This window comes from Geotrypetes seraphini, chromosome 4, assembly GCF_902459505.1.
Source record: "Geotrypetes seraphini chromosome 4, aGeoSer1.1, whole genome shotgun sequence".
Lineage (NCBI taxonomy): Eukaryota > Metazoa > Chordata > Amphibia > Gymnophiona > Dermophiidae > Geotrypetes > Geotrypetes seraphini.
Window position 1 is genome coordinate 147,501,358 of NC_047087.1, and position 18,303 is coordinate 147,519,660.

Below are 18,303 nucleotides of genomic sequence, written 5' to 3' on the forward strand. Positions count from 1 at the left end.
TTTGGCAAAATCACCATATTAACCACATGTATGCGACCTAACCAAGAGGTGCCCAATCCTTCCCAACGATCTAAATCAGAAAAAACCTCCTTCAGTTTATTAGGAAAATTATATTTATACATCTCAGAAATGGAGCGTGGAAGGTTTACCCACAAATAGCGAATATAATGATTTGCCCAGACAAAAGAAAACTGCAATTTTAATTGACTCACCTCTTCCAAAGATAAATTGGCATTCAATAATTCTGACTTATTCATATTAATCTTACAGCCAGACACTGCTCTATACCTCTCAAGAATATCCATAATACTTTTAAGGGAATCAGTAGGTTTACTCGAGCAATCTGTTCTGGACCAATTTTCTTGACAAATTTTCCCCCATCCCTGAACCAGAAACTAACTGGCAAAACTGGGTCGCCCTCTCCGAGTCCACCTTCCATTCCCTCGCCCCTCTCTCCACTAAAACCATCTCCTATTCCAGTAAGGCCCCTTGGTACCTCCCATACCACAGAGAACTGAAACAGAAATGCCGAGCTCTGGAACGAAAATGGAAAAAATCTAAATTCCCTACAGACAGACACTCCTGGAGGGTCAATATTAAATTCTACAATACTGTTCTAAAAAAAGCAAGGAAAAACTTCTACGGTGACAAAATCTCCAAATCCAACAACCAGAGTAGCACATTATTTAACATCTGGCGTTCCTTAACCTCCAAAAATGACTCCATCCTCCCCTCCTCCCCCTCAGCCGATTCTCTAGCAAAGTTCTTCAGCGATAAGGTCTCCACCTTGAGGCGCTCCTTCCCACCTGCAATCTCCTACAAATCTTTGTTTCCAATCGACCCCAACCCTATCCCAATAGACTCCTACCCCATCCCAGCTGACAGATCCTGGTCTTCCTTCAAACTAGTTTCTGAATCCCTGGTCCATAATCTCTGCCTCAAATTGAAATCCTGCAACTGTACCTTGGATCCATTCCCCGCTTACCTTTACGAGAACACTCCCCCTCAGGCCATCTCATCTCTTACCATTCTCATAAATTCCGCCCTCCATTCGGGTCTATTCTCCCCAGAAATGGGCCATATCTCCTTAACCCCACTACTGAAAAAACCTGATCTAGATCCCTCCACACCATCCAGCTACCATCCAATAGCAAACATTCCTCTCCTTACCAAGATGCTAGAATCCATCATATCCACTCAACTATCTTCCTACCTTGAAAAATTCACCATTCTTCTACCCTACCAATACGGCTTCCATCCCAACTTCAGCACCGAATCCCTTCTGACCTCCTTAATCTCAAAAGTTCAACATCTCCATTCTCGCAACAAGTTCGCCGTCCTTCTTCAATTCGACCTCTCTGCAGCTTTTGATGTCGTCCATCATGATATCCTACTTTACCAATTCACCGAGATAGGCATTATCTCCATAGTCCTTGACTGGTTCTCGAAGTTCTTACGCTCCTGCTCCTACACAGTCAACATGAAGGGCACTTCTTCCTCCCCCTGGAACCCGATCTGTGGAGTCCCACAAGGCTCACCTCTCTCTCCTATCCTCTTCAACATTTACATGTCCTCCCTTAAACTCCTCTATCTCTCCCCACTTGAAACACTTTACACTTACGCAGATGACATCTTTGTTCTCCTCGAAACCGACTGGAACCTCACCAACCTCTTTGCGAACATATCCTCATGTATATCGAACCTTCAATCCTGGGCCCACACTGTGCAGATGAAACTGAACAAATCCAAAACAAAACTTCTCTGGCTCGGCCCAAAACTGGACCAACTGCCCACCTCCATCCCACTGTCCTCTGGCCCCACTCTGTATCTTGAATACTCAAGTAAAATTCTGGGAGTCATCATTAACTCTACACTTTCCTTCAACGATCACCTCAACTCCCTAATAAAAAAATGTTTCTTCAGCCTTCACATGCTAAGGAAAGTGAGAACCTGTTTCCATCAAAAACACTTTGCCGTCCTTGTCCAATCCACCATCCTTTCCAGACTGGACTATTGCAACTCTATCTACCTAAGCCTAACAAAGAAAAACCTTCAAAGACTCCAGCGGATTCAAAATGCCGCTACTAAGCTTATCTTCGCAAAAAGCAAATTCGACCACGTCTCACCACTTTTGTCCAAGCTCCACTGGCTCCCGATAATCTCCAGAGTCCACTTCAAATGTGCCTGCCTTATTTTCAAGATCCTAAACGGCATTATCCCCCCTTTTATTCCTCTTTCTTGGAATTCCTCTAACCCCAATTCCACCAGATCTACCCAAAAACTGAAACTTTCCTTTCCCTCTCGAAAAGGCGTTTCCCTTGTAGGAAAACTAGGTTCCTCCCTCCCTTTCAGAATCACTGAGCTCTGGAACAATCTTACCTCCCCTCTTAGGAATCTGAGCTCCCTCCAAATCTTCCGTAAACATCTGAAAACCTGGTTATTTTCAAAAATGTAATTCTTCCTCTCTCTGGTTACTCTGTCCTAAATTTTCTCTTCATTTTGTCTTTTCCTTTCACTGGAGTTCCTTTCTACCCTAACCCTTGTTAACCGTGTTGAGCTTTGTGAATGTAGAGATGATGCGGTATACAAACCCAAGGTTTAGTTTAGTTTAGTTTAGTTTACTCAAAGTAAGCAAAACATCATCAGCAAATAATAAAATACGATGTTCCATAGACCCGGAAATAATTCCCATTACCTCCCCAGATGTTCTGATGAGATATGCCAAGGGCTCTACCATTAAAGCTAATAAGAAAGGAGATAAAGCACAGCCCTTCTAGTGCCTCTAAACAATTCAAAAGATTCCGTATATATACGCAGAGTGATAGATTGTGATAATAACATCCTCTGTTGGTGAGATCCGAGGAAGAGGAGCCCCTGGCAAAAATGTCAAATCAGAGAGGCATCGGGAGAGGCTTCAGGTTTTTAAAGATTCTTATAAAAGCGCAAAAACTCCTGCTGTATTTGGGCCATTTGAGTAAGTACCTTGCCAGACGTCTCCCGGATACTCCCTGATGCTTATGCAATTTATGAGCCAGTAGCCAATTTGCCTGATTATTGAACTCAAAGTATACCTGTATAGTTTTATTAAGAGATTCTGATATATCAGCCAACTCCAAAGCATATAGTCGCAGCTTAGCTTCCCGAATCTTACCCCAGATTTCAGGTGTATCCTTCTCCATCCCCGCCTAACTTTTCCCAAGAAGCTATTTGACCACATAGCTGAGTTTCCTCTGCCCTCTTTGTCTTATTCAAATATGCCTGAAATAAAATAATATTGCCTTGCATAACTACTTTTAGAGTTTCCCACAGAACAAGGGGGGTAATCTCAGGCGTATCATTCAAAAAAAATTCAGTTGGATTTCCAACTGGAAAACATTATTCAAATCCAACAAAAAGGCTTCATTGAGTTGCCAATAATGCTGTCAGAACACTGGATATCTTTTGAGCAGAATGAATATCCGAGGAGACCACCCATCCCAAAGTAGTTGGCGTGCCTAACCAAAAATCTATGCGCAATAAGGAGAAGTATGTCAAAGAAAAATGAGTATACTCATTTGGATCCCGGGTGAAGCACCCGCCAAATATCAATCAGCCCCATTGCTATAAATAACGCTGAAATTTAATTCTATCCTTCTGAGCATAAAGGACTGAGGAGGCTGAATTATCCACCTCAGGATTCAGGGTAAGATTATAATCTTCCCCCATAAATAAAGTACTCTCTATGGCAGCGGTCTCAAACATGCGGCCCGCGGGCCACATATGGCTCTCCAGGTTTTATTTGCGGCCCGCGGTCTGGAGCAGCAGACGGCTCGTTCACTCAAAGCCGCGAGTTGGCAGCTCCTTGCGCTATCCACTCCTGCATCGGAAGCTTCTCTGATGTCACAACATCAGAGAGGCTTCAGACGCAGGCGCGGATCTCACAAGGAGCCGCCACCCGCGGCTTTGAACGAACGAGCTGGCCAGACACGCTGCTGCTCCAGTGGCGTACCAAGGGGGGGGGGGCACTATTCTCTTCTCTGCAGGGCCGACCAACTCTGGCAGCCTGACGTCAATTCTGATGTCGAGAGGGCGTTCTGGCTAGCCAATCGCTGCCTGGCTGCCCGGAACGTCTTTTCCAACGTTAGAATTGACATCGGGCAGCGAGAGTTGGTCGGCCCCGTGCAGAAGAGAAGCAGGGAGATGGCCTGTTTCCGATAGCGGCAGCAGCAGCAGCCTATTCTGCGGCGGCGGTGGCATGGGGAGGGCAGGAAGAAAGGAAGAAAGAAAGAAAGTGGGGTGGGGACAGCGAGCCAGAAAGAAGGAGGGGGGACAGGGAACCAGAAACAAAGCAAAAAATGGGGCACGGAATCGGAGAAAGACAGACAGAGAAAGAAAGAAAAAGTTGGGGGAGGGAATGAGGTCTGGAGGAGAGGAAGCATACAGGAGGCTGAAAGAAGGGAAGAAGTATTGGATGCACAGTCAGAAGAATAAAGTGCAACCAGAGACTGATGAAATTACCAAACAAAGGTAGGAAAATGATTTTATTTTCAATTTAGTGATTGAAATGTGCCAGTTTTGAGAAAGAAAAGATATTGAACTTTAAATGTGAGTGCTGCAGAAAAAAATAGAGTACTTGGAGGGCCGCAGAAAAAATAGTTAATGTCTTATTAAAGAAATGACAATTTTGCATGAGGTAAAACTCTTTATAGTTTATATATCTTTCCTTTTAACTGTTAAAGGAAAGTTTTATAAACTATAAAGAGTTTTACCTCATGCAAAATTGTCATTTCTTTAATAAGGCATTAACTATTTTTTCTGCGGCCCTCCAAGTACCTACAAATCCAAAATGTGGCCCCGAAAAGGGTTTGAGTTTGAGACCACTGCTCTATGGTGTCAACCATTACCTGAGAGAGGTTAGAAATAAGTTCCCTTGATTGGAGTTGGGAGCATAAATATTCAAGAAAGTATATATATGTTGGAGTTGTACCTTTACCAATATATAGTGCCCCTCCCGATCTCCCCAAGTCTTAAGAATTTGCCATGAATGTTTATGCAACTTACGGGAATCTCTTATGTGTCAACACTATTATGTTTGGGAATCAAATGGGTTTCATAGATAAATAGAACATCAGCCTGCAATCGAGATGCCTCTCGAAACATAAGCTGACGTTTCAAAGGTATTTTCAACCCTTGTACATTAAGGGACATTAAATCAAATTATTCATGGCACAACTAACTCTAGTTGCAAAAAGCTAATAAAGCACAATGAGCCATAGGAAGGGAAACAAACAAACAAACAAAAACCCCACTTCCCATAAACCATTATACTATAGTTTTTATGAAAGGTTCTAACCCCTCCCCAACTCACAAAAAGCTTTCTGCCTACTGTAGTTTCCTATTTTTAGAGGGTTAAACAGGATAACTCTTATCAATAATCTCAGGCTCAAATACTTAAACCTAACCAGATGTATATATAGGTCACAACTTCTCCCTTTCACTTTTAGACCTAGCTTTATTTGTAAAACATTTTCAATTACCCTCCTGATGTTGTTTTTCCTTAAATGTTCTTCTACTTTCTTTAACAATTGTAGTTCACTCCTCTTTCCCTATGTATCACTAATTAATTGTGTACATCGATTGTATGTTTACCTGTATAAATTGTTTTATTTTGTCCCCCCCAAAAAAAACAACTTTTATTGTTATACGCATTGAAAATATTTGATACTGCGTTTATATCAAAATTTTAATAAACTTGAAACTTGATGTTGCTCTCTGAATCACTGTAAATGCTTTATGCTGTAAACCACTTAGTTATAGATGGTTAAGAAATTTTATAAATAAATAAATTAGTGAGGTAATGTTGACCTGGTAATTTGTGCGCAGGTTGATAACATTAGAGTTAGAACCCTTAGTTTCTTCTCCAATTATAGTCAATATTTGCCTGGTACTTCTGGTAGCTGAGGATTCTGGAAGGTATTTCACTATTTTGGGAGCCTTGAATTATGCTCCAAGGTTAATGCCTCTGATGATAGAATCCCCTAGCAGCAATAATTATCTGGTTTGAGCATTTTTATTTGTGCTTTGGGGGTGCTTTACCTCTTGAGCTATCTTCACTGGTTTTAGTTACTACTACCATTATTAATTATTTATATAGCGCTAACAAACGCACGCAGCACTGCACAAAGTCACAAAGAAGAAAGAAACAGTCCCTGCTCGAAAGCTTACAATCTAAACAGCCAAACATGATGTCATAGATACAGTTAAGGGGAATGGTTTATCAGCTGGCTGGATTGGAGGACAGAGGAGTAGGGTTAAGGATTGAAGGCTATATCAAAAAAGTGGGTTTTCAGTCTGCTTTTAAACAAGGGAAGACAGACAAAAGCTGGTAATATTGACAGACAAAAGCTGGTAATTTATTCCAGTTATATGGGGCAGCTAGATGATAGGACCGAAGTCTGGAATTGGCAGTGGAGGGATAAGGGTAAAGCTAAGAGTGACTTATCTGAGGAACGGAGTTCTCTGAGAGGTGTATAAAGAGAGAGAAGCGAGGTAAGATATTGAGGGGCAGAAGAATGAACACACTTGTAGGTCAGCAATAAGATCTTAAATTGTATGCGATGGCAGATAGGGAGCAAGTGAAGTGACTTAAGGAGAGGGATGACATGAATGTAGAGAGGTTGGTAGAAGATGAGTCGTGCAACAGAGTTTTGCACAGATTTTTTCTGAAGCATCACAATGCTCTAATGGAGCAAAGGAATTCTGTACAAGCAATAATTGCAAGGGTGGATGTTTTTGTGCCACATATCGTAGTCTACCTGAGCCTAATGTGACTCATCTGCTCCTCGGCTGTTTTATTTTTTGAGGCAGTTGTGGTAAATTGGTATGAATGAGAGGTCACTTGGTGCAAACAAATAGGCCTTACCTTGCCAGGTATTTCCCTGGTGGGAGTAGGGATTATTAGGGTATCCAGGCTACAGGGATTGAAAGCAGGACTTGAACTGAGGACACATGATATGTCTTTGGAGGGTCTGTAGGGGTTGGGGTAAATTATTAAAAATACTGCTGAACAAATGATCTTCAATGCAAAGAAGTTTGACCATGTAACCCCTCTTTAAAAGGGCCCATTGGTTGCCCATCTCCCATAGAAGTACATTTAAAATTATTTTATCACATTTGTTGCTCACACAGTAAAGGTGCTAGCCTTTGCGGATGATCTGCTTTTTACTTTAACACACCCTGATACTTCTATTACTCATCTTTTACACTCTCTCGAAGAATTTAGGTTTTACGTTAAATTACCATAAATCTCACGCGTTAGCGTGTCCTGCTACCATACAAGACACTTGGGTGGCAATTTTCCTTATTCCTAGGCCCCTACCTCGATTAAATATTTGGGGATATGGTTACCTCGGGATATCACCACTTTATATGCTTGTAATATCATAGAAACATAGAAATAGACAGCAGATAAGGGCCACGGCCCATCCAGTCTGCCCACCTCAAAGACCCTCCCCTACCTTTCATTGTGAATAGATCCCACGTGTCTGTCCCATTTGGCCTTAAAATCAGGCACGCTGCTGGCCTCAATAACCTGAAGTGGGAGACTATTCCAGCGATCAACCACCCTTTCAATGAAAACGAATTTCCTGGTGTCCCCATGCAGTTTTCCGCCCCTAATTTTCCACGGATGCCCCCTTGTTGCCGCTGGACCCTTGAAGCAGAAGATATCTTCTTCCATCTCGATGCGGCCCGTGAGATGTTTGAATGTCTCTATCATGTCACCCCTCTCTCTGCGCTCCTCGAGTGAGTATAGCTGTAATTTATCCAGCCTTTCTTCGTACGGGAGATCCTTGAGTCCCGAGACCTTCCGGGTGGCCATTCTCTGGAGACCATCCGGGTCCCCTATTGGCAGATACCTTGCAATCCCTTAAAATTTGGTCCACTTTCCCGTTATCGGTGGCAGGAAGGGTGGCTCTTTTTAACATGGTCTTATTTCCCAAATGGTCATATAGGTTTCAGGTTCTCCCTTTACTATTATCTCAGACTCACAATATCCAACTTACCAGAAGCCTGCAACGTTATGTTTGGCAATGTAAAAGACCTCGTATGACTTTTTCTAGGTTGTGTTTACCCAGGGAACAGGGGTGGTATGGGATGTTATATGTTCAATGGTATGCATTGGCCTGTCAGATGCGACATTAATGGTTTAGAGGTACATCTTGTTATATTGCCACTCAGCTAGAATTAACATTGTTATCTCCTTATCATATTAGTTTTTTATTGCATGTTTCAGCTCCTGCTCTCCGTCACGTTGTGGCACATTACCCTATTTTTGCCCCCGCACGACGGATGTGGCGCTGGGTTTGTAACTGTTTGAAATTATCCTGTTTCTTCTCTCTACTTGCCAATTCAGGGCAATTGTAATTTCTTGCCTAACATACGCAGTATAACATTTCAGCGTTGCGCTGATAAAGGATTACAATATTTATTTATTGTTTACTGATGAGGGACATTTGGCTTCTTTTTCTGATTTACAACGTACCTTTGACCTACCGCCTGCAGATTATTTTGCTTATTATCAAATTATACATTATGTTAAATCCTTGCCAGCTGCTACTTTGACAGAGGACTGTAGAGAGGCCATTTCTGAACTATTTAGTTTATCTGTGCAGCAATCAATACCTCTTCGTTATTGCAGTGGCATACCTAGCATATGTAGTATGATAAACACTTTCAGAACGAGTGTGGTAAAGTCCAATAAAATAAATCAGACAGACACAGCATAGACCAGATCACTACAACATGAAGGAAAAAGCCTCAGAACGGGCCCTCCCACCTCACCAAAACGGCTTAAAGAGGCAGTCGAGCGGTAACCTCACTGGCAAAAAAACCTTCAATTTATGTCCGTGTCTTATGCTGTGCTGTATAATGCCAGTAAATATTAAAGATAGAGGAATAAAATCCATTTATCCTGCTGATTGGTACACCAACGGTGGCCAGCGTTTCACATTTTCATGCTGTATCCCGACCGATCAGACTCAATTCAAAGCGGACGTCTCCATGTCTCAATGTCTAATGACTGTTACACATCATACTATACATTGAGTTTTCAGGACATCTGGGGTTTTTCCAGCTACAGTACCTAGCATATGTGACAGCCCGGGCCCATCATTTTTTGACAACCCCCCATCTGTACGAAAATCATGATTTTTAGTAACAAGCCACACGTCACACATGAGTACCTAGGAAAAGGCAGCATCTTACATATGCAGTGAGCAGTACAACATCAATACACCCATTGTAAAACTAAACAAGCCAGACTAGTACAGATCAATCCTGCAGTCAATCCTAACAAAAAACCATGTCTTTCGAACACACAGAACAAAGAAAACACCTTCGCCTAGTATGGAATATGTCATCACAAACTAACCTCTCCCCCTTTTACAAAACTGTAGTGTGGATTTTAGCCAAGGTGGTAACAGCTCTGACGCTCATAGAATTCGGAGCATCAGAGCTGCTACCATCACGGCTGACGCTAAAAAAACGCTCCACAGTTTTGTAAAAGGGGGGGGATAAAATAGAAATACATAGACAAAGGTTAAATTTAACCAGTAAGAAGCTGGACTCTGCATACAGTGCACCACAGAAACAGTGACACATGTCTCCTAAAGCAATAAATAGAAAAAATTTTTCTATCATTGTCTTCTGTGCTTTCTTCATCTTCTTGTAACTCTCTTCCTTCCATGTCTGCCGTCTCTCTTCCCCTATATGGCATCTTCTCTCCTTCTATGCTCCTTCCAGAAAGCACAGTTATTTACCGTCACAGTTGTTATCCAGGGACAGCAAGCACAAGTGGGTGACGTGATCCAACGGAGCCCCGATGCAGACGCCTTACAAGCAGTCTTGCTTGAAGAAACTCGAAGTTTCAAGTTGCCCGCACCGCGCATGCGTGAGTGTGTTCCCGCCCAGCGCAGGGCGCATCTCCTCAGTTCAGATAGCTAGCAGAGAAGCCAACCCAGGGGAGGTGGGTGGGATGTGAGAATAGCTGCCTGCTGTCCCTGGATAACAATTGTTACGGTAAGTAACTGTGCTTTATCCCAGGGCAAGCAGGTAGGTATTCTCACAAGTGGGTGACCTCCAACTTAACCAAAGTAGGATGGTGGGAGAGTTGGCAACTTAGGAGAATAAATTTTGTAATACTGTTTGGCCAAATTGTCCATCCCGTCTGGAGAAAGCATCCAGACAATAGTGAGAAGTGAAGGTATGAACCGAGGACCATGTAGCAGCTCTAAAAATTTCCTCAATAGGTGTAGATCTGAGGAAAGCTACAGAAGCTGCCATCGCTCTGACCTTATGGGCTGTGACTTTACTGTGAATGGGTAATCCAGCCTGGGCATAGCAGAAAGAGATACAAGCCACCATCCAGTTGGAGATAGTACGCTTAGAGATAGGACGTCCCAACTTGTTCGGATCAAAGGAGATGAAAAGTTGAGGAGCAGTTCTGTGCGGTTTGGTGCGTTCCAGATAGAAAGCCAAAGCACGCTTACAGTCCAGAGTATGAAGAGCTGATTCTCCAGGATGAGAATGAGGCTTCGGAAAAAACACTGGAAGAACAATGGATTGATTGAGATGAAATTCTGAGACAACTTTAGGAAGGAATTTTGGATGAGTGCGAAGAACCACCTTGTCATGATGGAACACTGTAAAAGTTGGATCCGCAACCAATGCTTGAAGCTCACTAACTTGACGAGCAGAAGTGAGGCCAATGAGAAACACCACTTTCCAAGTGAGATACTTCAGATAAGCCTTGTCAATAGGTTCAAATGGAGGTTTCATAAGCTGAGAAAGAACAATATTGAGGTCCCAAACCACTGGAGGCGGTTTGAGAGGAGAATTGACATGGAGAAGTCCTTTCATGAATCTGGAAACCACAGGATGAGCAGAGAGAGGTTTCCCTTGAAGCGGCTGATGGAAAGCAGCAATTGCACTCAGATGGACTCGTATCGATGTAGACTTGAGGCCAGAATGAGAAAGGTGCAAAAAATAGTCCAAAACTGAGGATAAGGAGGAATGTTGAGGCTCCTGATGATGAGAAAAACACCAAGTAGAAAATCTAGTCTATTTTTGGCAATAGCATTGTCTAGTAGCTGGCTTCCGTGAAGCTTCCAACACATCTCTCACAGCTTGCGAAAACTGGAGAGGAGTCACGTTGAAAGGAACCAAGCTGTCAGGCTGCAGGTTGGGATGATGCAGAGATCCCTGATGTTGTGTAAGCAGCGATGGAAACACTGGCAGAAGGAAGGGCTCCCTGCTGCTGAGTTGAAGTAGAAGGGAGTACCAAGGTTGCCTGGGCCACCGAGAAGCAATCAGAATCATGGTGGCACGGTCGGTTTTCAGCTTGACCAGAGTTTTTTGAATGAGAAGAAATGGAGGCAACGCATACAGAAAGAGATTCGTCCAGTCCAGAAGAAAAGCATCTGCCTCGAGGTGATGAGTGTAGATCCTGGAGCAGAACTGAGGCATTTTTAAGTTGTGGGGGGGCTGCGAAGAGCTCTATCTGAGGCGTTCCCCACAGAGAGAAAATGTGATGAAGGGGCATGGAATGGAGAGTCCACTCATGAGGTTGCAGAAGATGACTCAAGTTGTCTGCTAAGGCATTGTCTGCCCCCTGAATGTAGACAGCTTTGAGGAAGGTGTTGTGGCGAATTGCCCAATCCCAAACTTTCAGAGCTTCCTGACAGAGAGAGGCCGATCCCGTGCCTCCCTGTTTGTTGACATAATACATGGCGACTTGGTTGTCTGTGCGAATGAGGACCACACGGTCGTGAAGCAGATGTTGAAAAGCAGTGAGAGCATTGAAGATCGCCCTGAGTTCCAGGAGATTAATGTGGCACTGGCGGTCTGCACTGGTCCAATAGCCTTGGGTGCGGAGACTATCCAGATGAGACCCCCAAGCGTAAGTCGAAGAGTCGGCCGTGAGAATCTTCTGATGGGGAGGGCGTGTGAAACAGTAAGCCTCTGGATAGATTGGAAGAGAGCATCCACCAGTGAAGACACATCCAGGTTACTCATAGAAACATAGAAGATGACGGCAGAAAAGGGCTACAGCCCATCAAGTCTGCCCACTCTGCTTACCCACCCCCTGTCCATGCCCCAAGATAAGGAAATTGGGTCATTAGGGCATAGAAAGGGGGTGGGTAAGCAGAGTGGGCAGACTTGATGGGCTGTAGCCCTTTTCTGCCGTCATCTTCTATGTTTCTATGAGTAACCTGAATGTGTCGAGTCAGAGGGTCGGAAATCTGCGTCCATTGAGAGGCCAGGGTCCACTGAGGAATTCTGAGGTGAAGTCTGGCAAAAGGAGTTACGTGTACTGTGGAAGTCATGTGGCCCAGAAGAACCATCATGTGTCTCGCCGAGATGGATGGGCGAGAGGACACTGAATGACAAAAGACGGAGAAGAGCTTCCAGACGTTGTGGAGGGAGGAACGCTCTGAGTTGGATAGTATCCAGAACAGCTCCGATGAAGGGAAGAGTCTGGGAAGGTTGCAGACGTGATTTTGGAAAGTTGATCTCGAACCCCAGACTCTGCAGGAACCAGATAGTGCGCTGAGTCACCAGGTCGGCTCTCTGAGACGTGGAATCCTTTATGAGCCAGTCATCCAGATAGGGAAACACCTGAAGACCATGGTTCCTGAGCATTGCGGCCACCACAACCAGACACTTGGTGAAGACTCTGGGGGACGATGCCAGGCCGAAAGGGAGCACTCGGTATTGAAGATGAAGATGTCCCAGCCGAAATCTGAGGTATTGACGGGAGGCCGGATGAATGGGAATGTGAGTGTAGGCCTCCTTAAGATCCAGAGAGCATAACCAGTTGTTCTGCTCGAGGAGGGAATACAGAGATGCCAGGGTCAGCATGCGAAACTTTTCTTTGACCAGATATTTGTTGAGCACCCTGAGATCCAAAATAGGACGCAGATTGCCTGTCTTCTTCGGAACAAGGAAGTACCGGGAGTAAAAACCCTTGTTCTGTTGAGCCAAAGGAACCGGCTCGACAGCCCGGAGTTGCAGCAAATCCTGAGCTTCCTGAAGAAGAAGGATGGTCTGGGCAGAGGAGGATACTCTCTTGGAGGATGTTCCGGAGGAACTTGATGGAACTGAAGAGAGTATCCCTCCCTTACGATGGAAAGGATCCAGAGGTCGGAGATAATAGTCGTCCATCGGTGGTAAAAATGATGGAGACGACCTCCGATAGGGGGGAAAATGGGGAAAGGCAGAACGACTGACGTTATGCTTTGAAGGAGACAGTCAAAAAAGGCTGAGGAGCCTTGGGGACAGCAGAGGGTTGAGGCTTCTGCTGTTACTTCTGTGGATGCTGCCTATTAACAGGCTGACGGATGCTGGGCACTGTCAAACCCCTTATGATGAACCGTGCGGTATCTGGAATCCAATTTTCCCGGAACAGCGGGGATGGAATAGGGGGTCTCCAGACAGCGGACAAAGGACTGATCCAACAGCTTATGAAGAGGAAGCTTGAGGGATTCAGCAGGAGGTTGAGTGAGATGCATTGTCTCGAGATACTCCTTCGAAAATTTGGACCCAGTGTCCAGTTGAATGTCCAAATCAGCTACCATCTGACGGAGAAAAGAAGAAAAAGAAAGCTGGTCAGCCAAAGCAGTGCCTCGAGAGGGACTCGAGGATGTCGAGGCTTCTGGATCCAATGAGGACGGGGATCTAGATGGGGAAAAAGATCCCATCGTGTCCTCGAGCTCCGGCAGTGGAGGAGGTGAAGTAGCCGGTGGTGAATACTGAAGAAAAGGCTGCTTCCGATGAGGCGAGGCATGCCTGGATGAATGCCTCGAAGAATGTCTCGATCGATGATGCGAGCTATGTCTGGAAGCAGGCCTCGACAGACGAGGCGAGTGTGTCTTCGCTGAGGCCCCCAGAGAGTGGTTGGGGCTGGAAGCGGTGGATCAAAGCAGAGGTGGATGGCTGGAAGCACCGCGAGGCACTCGCAAAGACTCGAGCCCTTGCATCGAGTGAATTGGTTCCAATGGAGGCATGGGCAAAGACTCTGCTCCTTGCGATGCATGCATCGATGCCAGACCAGACACTCGCAGAGACTCTGCTCCCTGTAGAGAGTGTGCGTACGGCTGAGGCACAGGAGGCGGCTAGACCTCGCGGGAGATCTCCGCATGCCCAGGCTGGAGTTGAGAGAGAAGCTTCGGCCCCATTGTGGTAAAGAGCTGAATGAATTGCTTCTCAAGTAACGTCTGGAACGAAGCCGGCAAGGGTGGATCCGTGTCACCAACGGGACCACCTGCACGGGCTTTGTGCTCCCTCGAGGCAGTGTGAGAGTGCTTGGACTTAGAAGTCTTGGGCACTTTGAGGACTACCGGGGAAATGGGCTGCTGCGCTATCTGACCTGAAGAGACAGAGGAAAGCATCGCAGCCGGCGTGGAAGGCTGAGCCGGTACAAACGAAGCAGGTTTGATGAGGCTCGGAGCAGCAGATGTGGAAGGCTGGAGAGCTTCGGATGAGGTCGAAGGTGAAGCTCCGTCGAAGACTCCATGCTGTAAAGCTGCTCCCACAAGAGGCAAAGACGCTTGAAAGCACAGGCTGTATGTGTTGAGCAAGGCCGGCACGATTTCGGGAGGTGTTGAGGCCTGAGACATCGAAGACAGCGTCGATGAGGGTCCGTCAGTGAAATCGTGCGCTGGCACATGGAACATTTTTTAAAACCGGTAGCAGGCCGGGACATAGGCAGCAAGATCAAAGCCGCGGGGCTGCGGCCACGTGGCCTGCCCGGTCGAACGGATGGAAGAAATTTTTTTTTTTTGAAAAACAACAAAACACGACGAAAATCAGCGATTGTGAGAAAATTAACCCAAAACCACGGACTTAAGAAAGCACAAGTGAAGAAACTTCACGCAGAGAGTCGAAGACGGACTTCTCAGCTCCACGGAAAAGTAAGAACTGAGGAGACGCGCCCTGCAGTGGGCGGGAAGGCACTCGCGCATGCGCGGTGCGGGCGACTCGAAACTTTGAGTTTCTTCAAGCAAGACTGCTTGTGAGGCGTCCGCATCGGGGCTCCGTTGGATCATGTCACCCACTTGTGAGAATACCTGCCTGCTTGTCCCGGGATGAACTGTATGCCTCCCCCTTCCATCTCTCTGTCACCCCCATTGGTCTGGCATCTCTCTCCTCTCCTTCCCTCTCCCACACCTCTCCTCTGCAATCCCTTTCCCTTATTTTCCTTTTCAATTTATTTTCTGCATCTGTCTAGATTACGTTCTTACTACCCTCTCATCAATGTCCTTTTTTACTGTCTACCTAAAGTTAGCCACCTCTTTCCCTCACCCCTCCAGTGTTTCCCTAACTCAATCCTTTTCTCCCCATCATGTGTCCTCCTTTTATTTATCCCCTCCTTCCATCATGTACCCTCTTTATCCAACCCTTCCATCTAGTACCTTCTCCCCTCTCTCTGTCCACTTCCATCCAGCGTCTGCTCCCCTCTTTCTCTCCTCCCATTTCCTTCCTGCATTTGCTCCCTTATCTCTCCCATCTGCACTTCCATCCAGCATAGGCTCCCCACTATCATCCAATGTCTGCCCTTTCTCTCGCCATCCACCCTTCAATCAGTATCTGCCCCCTTTCTCTCCCTCCAATATCCTTCCCCCTTAAGTCTCTCCACTTTCTCTGTACATCAATTCTATCAGCACCACCCTTCCATACCGCCCTGCAACCCTTTCTTTCCCTCCACCACTCTTCCATTCCAGCAATCCTGCTCCTTTCTCTCCCTTCATGCAAGGTCCCACGATGATTGTAGCTGCCGGCTGCCAGTCCACCACACTCCGACGTATTTGCTCTGGAGCGGACTCAGCAGCCGCATACTGGAAGGTCCCACAATGACTCGTCTGCTGACTCTACTCCAGAAGAAGTAAGTTACATCGGAGGGGGTGGACCCGGCAGACGCAGGGAGTTGTGGCAAAGTCCCGCAATGACTGCGTCTGATGGGTCCACCCCCTCTGACGTAACTTACTTCTTCCAGAGCAGAGCTGGCAGACGAGTCAGCACGGGACCTTCCTGCACCTCAGAACGGCTGCCGACTCTGCTGCAGAGAAAGTAAGTCAGAGGTAATATGACCATTTATTTTTTTCATCAATAGTGGACATCTATTAATTGACCGTGTATCCTTTCTTTCATTCCTTCTTTTCTGCACTCAGGCCCAACAATTGTCCCTTTCTATTCCCTCCCTCCTTCCTTCCCATGTCCTTAGTGCCCCCAGTGCCTCTGTCCTGTATCCATAGTGCCCCCAGTGCCTCCGTCCTGTGTCCATAGTGCCCCCAGTGCCTCCGTCCTGTGTCCATAGTGCCCCCAGTGCCTCCGTCCTGTGTCCATAGTGCCCACAGTGCCTCCGTCTTGTGTCCATAGTGCCCCCAGTGCCTCGTCCTGTGTCCTTAGTGCCCCCAGTGCCTCCGTCTTGTGTCCATAGTGCCCCCAGTGCCTCGTCCTGTGTCCTTAGTGCCCCCAGTGCCTTTTTCCCGTGTCCATAGTGCCCCCAGTGCCTCCTTCCTGTGTCCATAGTGCCCCTAGTGCCTCCGTCCAATGTCCATAGTGCCCCCAGTGACTCCTTCTTATGCCCCCCACTACCTTCCAGATTTTGGCCACCCCCAAAGCCAGCCTGTCTGTCTACCTATCTCCCTCCCTCTCTGCCGCGCTAAAGCCAGCCAGCTTGCCTGCCTACATCCTGCCCTCCCTGCTGCGGAAAAAAAAAAAAGTGCCTCTCCCCTTCCTTTCCCCTGGTCCGCGCCGCTGCAATCTTACCTCCCCCCACCGACAAGAAGTCTTTCCGACGTCAATTCTAACGTCGGAGAGGACGTTCCGGGCTAGCCCGGAACGTCCTCTCCGACGTCAAAATTGATGTCGGAAGACTTCTTGTCGGCGGGGGGAGGTAGGATTGTAGGGCGCGGCCAGGGGAAAGGAAGGGCAGGAGGACCCGGACCTGGCCGGCTGTGCACCCCCCCAAGCCGTGCACCTGGGGCGGATTCCCCCCCCCTTGGTACGCCACTGCATTATCGCCATGTGAGTGTGCGTGATTCTCAACCTGGTCCTAATCTGGAGGTATTGCCACTTCTTGGGCGGAGGACCTTCACTGCTCTTTGATTGCATCTCAATTACAACAAGTCCTTAAGAACTTGTGGCGGGCGTCCACTAATGTCCTTCATTGGGAACTCCAACTGAAGATTGTTTTGCGTTTATATGTATCGCCCATGCGGGCTCAGGCCTCTTTGGGTCACATGTTTTGGTCTTGCCCTCACATTCATCAGTTTTGGCTCTGCTTGGGTCATTATATTTCCATGTTGTGGGGCCACCGCTGGACTCCTGCTCCTCGGGCACTATTTGGATATTATACCATTACATCTCCAAAGCCAAAAGGAATGACAGCTTTTCTTGCTAGAGTGATGCTTATGGGCAAGAAAGCCATACTTACTAATTGGTTGTCTAACAATCCGCCCTCTTATGATCAGTGGCGGCATTGATGTTAGTTCATGCATCTTTGGAACATAGACATTTTGCTACTTTGGATGCAGGACCAGGACGCCGCTTCTGCTTGATCTGGGAACAGTTCTGGATGGATTTTCCTCCTCATGCTCGAAGTCGACTTCTGAATTTGTGATGTTATACTCCTTTTGGGTTGCTTGCTCTAAATTTGATGCTTAACCTCAGACTGGGGGACGGGTGGGTTGGGGGTTTGGGGGGGCTGGGTTTAGGGAATTGTTTTGTGCACCTTTGCAAGATATCAGTTATGCTTTATTGTGTGCATTTCTAGCACTTTTTTGAACCTTTAATATAAATTATTTGAACATAAAATTATTTTACTTGCGTTCAATGTTCAGACCAATCACTCCCCCTCTTTTATTGACAGACTTCTGATCCCGTATGAAACTTCACATTCAATACAATCATCTCAGCAACATCTTCATACAGTCCCATCTGTTTGGCAGTTATTTTATGACACAACATGCAAAACCATTTATTCTGTAGTCGCTCCCACACTATGGAATGCCCTCCCCATAGCTCTAAGACTGGAAACTAATTATAATCATTTAAAATCTAACTTTAAAACCTCTCTCTTTAAGGATGCTTTTGAGACTTAAGACAAATGGTTCACTCAAGTCTTTCCCGTCTCCATATCATTCTTTACATTACTTCCTCATTTTAAGAATTGAGGAGTTGCCTCCTGTACAATGTCTTGTCAATTGAAATTTTTTGTTTGTATGTCCTTTCACCTGTTTTTAATTTTGTACAATGTAAACCGCT

The 18,303-nt window shown here is 46.1% G+C and overlaps 1 protein-coding gene across 1 annotated transcript in view; it reads right to left on the minus strand.

The window, feature by feature from the left end:
* Window positions 1-18,303, minus strand: part of OGFOD1 (2-oxoglutarate and iron dependent oxygenase domain containing 1) — a 756,310-nt gene that overhangs the window by 299,047 nt on the left and 438,960 nt on the right. The window lies entirely within an intron of this gene.